Source organism: Crassostrea angulata, unplaced genomic scaffold, assembly GCF_025612915.1.
Source record: "Crassostrea angulata isolate pt1a10 unplaced genomic scaffold, ASM2561291v2 HiC_scaffold_53, whole genome shotgun sequence".
Taxonomy (NCBI): Eukaryota; Metazoa; Mollusca; class Bivalvia; order Ostreida; family Ostreidae; genus Magallana; species Magallana angulata.
Genome location: NW_026441608.1, coordinates 689 through 10,477, shown reverse-complemented (window position 1 = coordinate 10,477; position 9,789 = coordinate 689). Strand labels below are relative to the sequence as shown.

The 9,789-nt window shown below is 32.7% G+C and overlaps 1 pseudogene; it reads right to left on the bottom strand.

Moving 5' to 3' along the window:
- Positions 1–6,775: 6,775 nt before the first annotated feature.
- LOC128168803 (uncharacterized) lies at positions 6,776–8,989 on the bottom strand (annotated as a pseudogene).
- Between the last annotated feature and the right edge of the window lie 800 nt (positions 8,990–9,789).

Here is a 9,789-nt window from a genome sequence, read left to right as displayed (position 1 = left end):
ATAAACCTGTATACATTTTGTTTGCTAATATTTCTGTAGTTTGTTTTTTATCATTGATGCATAGCATGCAAACCAAATCATTTGGTGGAATAAAATAAACGGTTTCCATTTCTAAACATTCTCATGATGCATTTTTTGTTTGTTTTTTCGTTTGCACAAAAAATTATTTTCATTTAGTTTTAAATATTTCTAACTTTGAAAGGAGATCAATTCTGCTGGTGTAAAAGGGGAAAGTGCCTAATTTTCTAAGATAATTGGTTTGTATGGAAAAATATTCGATACTATAAAAACCCAAAAAAAATCGGATCAAGCAGTTTTAACTGAATTCTATTTTGATACGTAAAACGCCGAATACGCCATTCCGTAAAATTCAGCTTTTAAAGCATTATAACATGCGAAAGAGTGTCCGAAATCAAGATTTCAAAACGGATTTCAGTTTTAAATTCAGCAAAAAATTCCAAAGTGTCTTTTCGGTGCTAGAACAATTATGACGTTAAAATTGATTTGAAGAATCTTTTCCCGTACTTTACGGCTTTAAAGGAATTATGTAGAAAATTAAACAATTTCATAAAATTCTATGTTAAATCATGGGAAAAATAATCCCGATACCTATATTCAATTTGACACCAGTTTAAAGAGGAGGTCAAGAGCTTATTTAATTCTGTGTTTGGGGATACTGTATTCATACTATATATTGTTTTTTAGTCAAAAATGAACAAAATGTGTTCCTCAATACCTTCATATTTCATTGAAAGTTACAGTTTAAAAATGATTTTTCATTGTGTTTACCAAATATTTTAGCCCGGTGAACCCTATCAGACAAAGTTATTGTTATGAAGCAGAATTGAAAGAATTTATATCTTAAATTTTGTTAACCTCCAGGCACCTTTCAGCTACAAGATCTTGACCTTAGCTGTTATTTTTTTATTTTTATTTTTAATATTTATTACAAGATGTGGCTGTATTTCTAAAAATGAAATATATTCTTTACTTCCCACTCTTTGACCAATATAACACTAAAGTGTAGGAGGATCGTTAAAAAAGTTTGCAGACAAGCTCAATTGTGAGCGGAATATTCATTTGATACCAGCGAAACTTTACAGATTTAATCTTGACCAATTTTTTTAAGAAATATGTAAAAAAAATTGTTTTTAAATTCATCATAAAAATGTTACAGCTTTGATATTGATAAGATATGCTTCACGGAGTATATCGTGTTTTTTTTTAAATGTGTTATATTTTGTACGAATTTTCCTTATTCAGAAATAATACCGTTTGAGTGCAATAAAATGATTGATATAAGATTATAAGATATTATGAAGGTCATTATGTGACAGTTTAAATTAAATTGAAGAATTTCTAACCGTTTTATCAAGTTTGGACGAACACGCTTGAAAAATCAGTCAAAAACGTTGACGTCAATGAAAATCTTGGAGCATCGAGCTTTTTTATAGGACAAAAGTTTACAATTAGAATCACAGAGGTTGCAGCACCCCAACCCCGAGTATGCTTACAACCCGGATCTTGCACCAATGGGTTTTGCTTTTTTTTTCAATATCTGAAGTCAAAACTGCGTAGACAGATTTCTGAACCTAAATGATCAACGATATGCCACAATAACATTTTATCCTGCAACTACCCCTTGCATTGACCGAATAAATGTAACCCAATAAACCAAAGCTATATTCGGTCAATGCCCCATTATAGCCTCATGGGCTTTATCCAACGTTCAGATGCATCGTTGCTTCTTTCTTGCTTCGTTTACACCATGGGGTCCTGGTTTCAACTGCAGATATGCATCGAAATAATGCAAAATCTAATATTATGTTGCAGGATAAACAAAATACATTATAACTGTCTTGAAATATATCCCCGTCAAAATAAAGCTTAAAGAGTTCAAGACAGTAACCATGTATCGTATATAAACAAAAACTTAACAAGTAATGGCATGAGGGTGCATTTAATAAATGGGTTAAATGACTTGAAAACTGTGTGGAATTGAAAGGTATTTACTTTGAAAAAGAGTAATATGTTTGAATTTCAGTGGTTTCACGTCACCTGACGTTGTGGAAAAATGAAATGGTGCTTTGTAAATCTTCTTCACGCAAAGTAAAAAGTTGTATTGTTTTGAAAAAGAAAAATTCAAATTCATATGATTTTTGCCATACTTATTTTCAATTTGCAATCATTGAACAAAACATAAGCCATTCTACAAAGTACACAGTTATTTTGTCGTAAATCACTTTGTCTGCAAACTTCTATCAAACTTCTATCTAAACCATAACTTTAAAACAAAAACTAATCAGCGAAGGGATCGTAAACTACACTGAAATAGCGAGAACTCATTAGATGTAATACCAAGCGCAGATGCATGATCCACTTCTACATTTATCGTAGGAAATCTGGCGCGAGTTCAATGTGACGTCACACGTTATGCTTTATTTTTCTATGTCTACGTATTTCGACAGAATTAGAAGGAGAAATGGATGCGTGTAATGTTGCTCCTTAGGATCCCACAAAAGTGGGTGCAATACTCAAAACAAGTCGACAAACCCCACGAGACCGTTAATTCCAAGTGAAAGGTTAGTCATGTTAGCATTAGCATTGAGGGAGATTTGTCCCAGTTTACTATTGTCGTCACTTTCGACGAATTAAAACGAAAATACACATAACGTTACCTGTCAATGAAGAAACATAGAAATAATTGTTAGAGAAAAAAAGCCAAGAGTTCTTGACACTTCACCTATATTTAATCCCGGAGTAATTCCGGATTTTCGTAATAAAAGCTTGTAAGAGTTCTCGTTCATGTGGGACGGTATACCTACTTCCGGTGTAATAGTAAACAATGGGGAAAGACTTTTGTTGCATCTTTAATTGTCATAATTATAGTGGTAGAGTCGGCAAATTTGACAAGAAATTGACTTTACATAAACTTCCTAAAGAACAATATATACGAAGAGTATGGATAAGAGCAATCAGCCGAAAAAACTGGAAACCGACCTCCTACACTCGTGTCTGCTCTGATCACTTCAGGGACGGTATAGGACCAAACGCAGTCGATCGAAATAAAATACCCACAGAAAATGTGCCACAAAGAGGAATTACAACCCATCAAAATAAAAGGCAGCCACGGACGATATTAGAAAACGTAGACAGTCCCATCGATGCATTGCAACACCATTCGTAAGTGACATATGCTATACATGTAGATCATACTTGATAAATACTGTCAAAACTTACTTGATTTTGTTATTTCATAGTACATGTACGGGGTCAAGAATCAAAATAAAATGGCAGCTAATGCATGTTATAAGACTTTCATGAATAATACAATTCCAAACTAATTCTGTAACAATTAAACCAAGGTTATGAATTTATTAAATTATCTCATGAGTGACCTTTTTATTGGCCTTTGAATTCCCACTAGTTAGGTAGTTTTAAAACACACACATATTGAACTTATTAAATGTATTTAGTATAAGTGTGCAATGATGAGATTGAATGTGAATAAAATGGAATTAATTGATAAAGGGGTTAAGCATGTTGATCATGTGGCCTGTTCGCAGCTGGTTAGTGATTAACTGGTCTATTTATCAATGTATTGATATGAATATGATGCTATTATTATCAATGTTTTTGTTTTATTTAAGGTTTACTGTGTGATATTTGTTTTCTTTGTATTTATACCATTGGATGGTTTCTTTATTTTTGTTATATTTTGTTTTCAATGTAAAGAAACTGAAAATAATCACATGTACAGCTGACTAATAAGTAAGCTTAATATTGATTTCTATATAATTACAGGTATGTTCAAAACAAAGAGAACATCATGCCAGAGTTTTCAGCATTCAAGTTTATACCATGTATCAACATCAAATTCTGCATCTAGCTGCAACAAGTCTACACAAATATACAGCCAGTCTGTTTCTGTTGGTGTAGGGGTTGTGATGCCAGAAATAACTATAGAAAACATTAAATGTTCAAATGAAATGATCATGTTCTACACCGGTCTTCCTGATTTTAAAACATTCCAAGCTTTGTTTGACACTTTGATTGAACATGGTGCTGATAAATTGTGCACAGAATCTGTTGGTGAAATGAACATTGCCAGTTTAGGGAGAAAACGCAAGTTACGGCGTGTTGATGAGTTTTTGTTACTTTTGATGAGATTAAGGCTGGGATTATTGGTCAAAGACTTAACATTTCGCTTTAAAATCTCCTCAAGTACAGTATCAACGATTTTTTTATTCATGGATTTTGTTTATGTGCGAGTGTATGCAATCAATTATTACTCTACCAGAATTAAATGTTTTGCAATTACGAGTTCCAAAGTGTTTCGAGAAGTTTTCAGACACCATGATTGTGCTCGACTGTACTGAGGTTTTCATTCAGTAGAAAATAAATCATTAACTTATTCAAACTATAAATCTCATGATACATTTAAAGCTCTTGTAGGGGTCAGTATGACTGGTGCAGTAGTTTTTGTTTCAAGACTGTGGCCGGGCTCCACTTCAGATGTGGAAATAACTAGAAAAAGTGGTTTGTTTAAGCAGCTGAACAATGGAGATGCAGTGATGGTGGATAAAGGTTTCATTCATATCCAATCAGACTTGAAAGCCATAGGGGTAAAGTTCTACTGTCCTCCAATCAAGTCCAAAATTCAGTTTAGCAAGGGAAAAGTGGAAACCACAAGAAGGATTGCTTCAGCAAGAATTCATGTTGAAAGAAAACTGTAGCAGATAAAAAATTTCCAAATTTTGCAAGGTGTCATGCCTTTAGCTGTCAGTGATTTTGCAGATCACATTTTTTTTTTTTTTGTACAGCAATGACAAATTTACTTCCTCCACTTGTAACAGAGTAAAAGCAAACTTTTTAAGATATACTAGTAGCCATAATTCTATTTTAAAATCTGCATTTTCTAGTATCACCATAAGGCTAAACTGATTTTTTGGAGAAAAATGATGAATTTTTGGATCTACATTAAAATGACGTAAGGTAATACTTTAATTTACCAGTACTTTAAATTTAATTGAAACACACATTTGTTTCATACCCATGGTTGTCTATTATTCTTTTATTTATTATGTAATGTTCTGTAATTATGTTGAAACTACAGTATGTGTCGAACTAAATAAAGCAAGACTTAATGTATTCTAAAAGTCAAATTTTTATTATTCCTTGCGGTTAACAATAACAAGAGAATATTAAATCGAGCAGCAGGATATAAAAGAGAACAACATATTTCCTGACAACAGTGAATATGTTTGAATTCTAAAATTGCAATAATTAAAAAAAACAACTGCTTAAGGTGGCTGATCACTACACCTTGAAAAAGGTTTACAAATTAGGATAAAAATTACTTGATTATGATAGATATTATGATGTTTTAGAATTATATACAGTCAGTTCAAACATATCTTTTACAACATACACCATAGCATAGCATTGCAGTCTTATAGCATAGCATTGAAATCTCATACCATAGCATTGGAATCTCTTACCATAACATACAATCTCATAGAATCTCATTCGTCATAGCATAGCATAACATAGCATAGCATAGCATGATTTTAACTCGGTTTTAAATGTTTTTATTTGGAGGAATAAATGCTCACATTGCAGATAAATGATTAACTTTCGCTTTTTATCATTTTACTTCTATATGTGTGGAACTCTTCTGTGTATGGAGGCGTTTTTATTCAAATCTCATAGCATACCATACCATAGCATACTATATCATTAAGCCCTTCATTTCAATTTCTCATAGCATAGCATACAAATCTCATAGCATTGATTTAAAATATCATAGCATATCATTAAAATTGTATACAATAGCATAGCATTAAATTGTAAAAAGATATGCATGAAATGACTGTCTACATGTATGTCAATTTGCAAATTGCAATTTTTGAGAAAATAAAAAGATATGATTCCAAACAAATATGATTCAGTCAATACAAACAAAAGCCCATAGCAGATTTGAACTCATGATCTGGGGTTCAAAAGGCCAATACTTTAACCCGTAAGCTATGATCACATTCAACAAATTTAATAGATATAACAATAACATAACAATTTTATAAAAAGATTGAAATCACCATATGCATGAATAAAATGCTAACTAATGCAAATGATTCCAATATCTTATGATGGAATCTGACAATTAGAAAATACATGTATGTATAAATGTAATCTAGCTACATATTTTGGGAACAATTTCACTGACATAGAACTCTGAAAGCTTTTGCAACAGATTTTCCCAAAATACACTGTCAAATTGAACTGTTGTAATAACAAAGTCTCCAACTGTATACAGTACAAAGTCACACTTTTTACAATTTTACGCATTTTACAAACCCCCATTTGGCCCTGAATTTGGGTATAATACCTGTGGTTCTTCTTCAGCTGAATTTCATTATTATCATCTAAAAAGCAAAAGAATTCTTTATCTTTACAAGCATCATGCAATGATTGTTTTCTCCATTTGTAGGGGTACTTAATTTCTATTAAATAAAGGTCAGAATTGAAGCGAGCTAGGCCATCTGGGCTTGCACCTATGCAAGGATTTTCAGTACAGAGCATAAGGCCCATTTCAGACACATGTAATATTTTACCTTCTCTCAGTTTTTTATAAGCCTTATATTTTTTCTTAGCTATTGGTTCTTGTTTTCTGCCCCATGCTACAACACTTTTGTCAAATGATTTGCTTTCGCCCAAAACTTAATGAACAATACTATCTGGTTTTGTTGTGTCTTTTTTTGTTTTAATATCATGGAACATGGTAGCAATAACCCGGCCAGTCCGTGCTGCCACCCATAGGGGATTATCATGCTGACCTTTGGTCCTAAATTCAATTTCGTCTTTGATGCTTTTGTTGCATGATGATAAAAAACTGTTAAAATCTGACACAGACATATTTTCTGTTTTCACTGTATTTACAATATCAATATACCTATCAGAATTATAGGTAATATGTTTACTTGTTTCTACCTCTTCAAAGTTTGAAATATTTAAATCACTTGCAACATCAACACAATGACATACATCTTGCACTGGATGAATTATGTCAAATAATGCGGCTCTTGAATAATTTCCCAGTTTTGAACAAAAGAGTTTCTGAAAGATACAGTTTCTACATGATAGTTTACAGTTTTCTTTTCTTTCACAGTTAAAGTATTTTCATATCTTATTCGTTTGAAACTTATATCTGTGATGGGCCTGGAGTCTTTTTTTTCTTTTACTTGGCTGATTCCACTAGCATGGCTTAGAGGTACATGGCATATCTTCTAAATCATTTATGGATGGCCTCCCCTCGAGTGCAAAAAGAAGGCCGGCGATGTGTGTTCATCCCTCTCCACAACTAAAATATAAACACACACACACACATATATATATATAAATATATATATATATATATATGAATATATATATTTATCACATGTTTATCCCAATATACGGTGGATATCACTCATGGGATAAATTTTTGTTATTCCACTGTGTGTTCTTACGCCACGTGACGTCATAGTTAATCATTACGTAGGTTTAGATGGTTGATTGACGTAGAATGAAAAAGTAAATAATTAATTCAGTTGAGGGGTGTTGAGATATAAATTTGAAACATTTTATGCTGTTTCAGTTATTTGTCAGGAATTCATAAAAAAATGTTCGAAAATGAATGTCTGTTTGTTAAACTTCAAGGAACTTTTTTTCAATGCGTAACGTTGTTGACGTGTTGTAAATAATGTGTTGTGCGGCTCACAATCACAATTTTTACAGGAGAAGTTTGGATAAACAAAATACTTGGTAAAACATGTGATAAAAAGAATCTCTCATGATTTGCAATGGTATATGATTTTTATCCAACTCGTTGTGTGTTTTCTATCCCCTCGCCAAGGCTCGGGGATAGAAAACACACAACTCGTTGGATAAAAATCATATACCATCGCAAATCATGAGAGATCCTATATATATATATATATATATATATATATATATATATATATATATATATATATATATATATATATATATATATATATATATATATATATATAACGAAAAGTAACAGGAACATTTCCAGTACAACACACTACTGTGGTTTCATCATTATTCGTTGAATACCAATTTTCGTGGATTTCGTTTTTAAGTGGATCCATGAAATTAAATGTTCATTGAAATGCAATTTCTATTAACATTTTGTATTCATGGGGTCATTGGCCACGAATTTACATATCCTTGAAACTGTGATTTTCACTTTATCCACGAAAATTGATACCCTTGAATATTAATGAAACCACAGTATACAGTGACTATTATCCTTAAAATTAATAGTACAATGGATATACATTCGATGATACTTATTGGATTTCATTTTCTTGCTCAATGCTTACCCTGCAGGACAGGTACAGTTGGCTTTCACAACTTGAAAAGGTTCCTCCTCCGATACAAACAGTCATTGCTCATACACCCCTTTATGCATAGATGGATAACATTTTGAACGTATGTAGCACATTTGGCAAGTGTCACTTATTTCGTTGATCATAATTATGTGGATATAGCCTTCCTTAAAAAAGTTGAGTCCCCGGATATACTGCCTGTAACACTGCATCTTAGCAGTATCCTCCGTCCTGTGGCTACTCTAAAGGAGGTATTTCTCTATATCATTGATGGTCACCTTGGGATAACTGCAAGACTTTCCTGACAAACCAGATTTCAAGTCCGATATGTTAGGAATGTTGTCTGCACATAAGAACGGGGGTACACCTACATGTTCTTCAGCAGCAAGTTGCTCAGTAGAGTTATTCTGATCGCATCGCGAGTGTATACTGTCAACAACACGCTGGGCAAGTGTCAGTTTGCTTCCACTAATTTTTAAGTGATTTAACTTTAGATAATTCTGTATTTCTGTTTTTGTGAAATTAAGAACATCTTCCAAAGTTGTTTTAGGTGATAAGGGCAACGATCCCGTAGACGCAATAATCGCATTCATCACGGGTAGGATAATTTAAAAATTAAGCGGCTTGTTACTTGTTAACTGGATGTAAATAATACCTTCCCACAAGAACGACATCTCTTGCGGAACTAGAATTACGAAAAGACCTTATTAACATGAAAGAAAACAGATTTCGTGCTGAGAAGATTTATAATGGGAAATGTTTTCATCTTTTCTCCATTTGGGAACACTTCGCACAAATTATCAGCGTTATCATCAGGGTACGTTTAATTTGTTTGCAATGCAAAATCCCCGCAGACATTCTCTTTGTGTTGTATATTGAACCCTGAAGCATTAGAAGGGGGAAGCAGATAATCAGGAGTATTTCGTGCCAGTGGATAAACGTACTTTTGACACAAAGATGTTAATGATTATCAAATATGAAGCAAAGGAGGTGGAAGTAAAAACTTGGGACAGAGTATAGAAGGCATGCTTGGATGTTGCGTTTGCTATAATTATATAAATGTTTTCTTCTCCATAATTATTAGCTATAGTATGTTTTTGCCGCATATTTTCTTTAATCATTCAATATTTATAAATACCACTTGGTTCAGACGATGTTCATTTAAAACTATGAAAAAAATCCCAAGATTTCCCATTTGAAACGTCCCATTTAGCTAGTCAGGTTTCAATACACGACTAAAAATAAAAAGTCTACAGGAATTTTCTATTGCTAAATAGATGAAGGTACCCGGAAAAGACCGTTTAAAAATTGTGCAAGGTGTTCTGAGTGACTTCCGAGTGGACAGATGATGTCAACTTTCCCCATTAGAAATCTCCGTAGGAAATATTCTTCG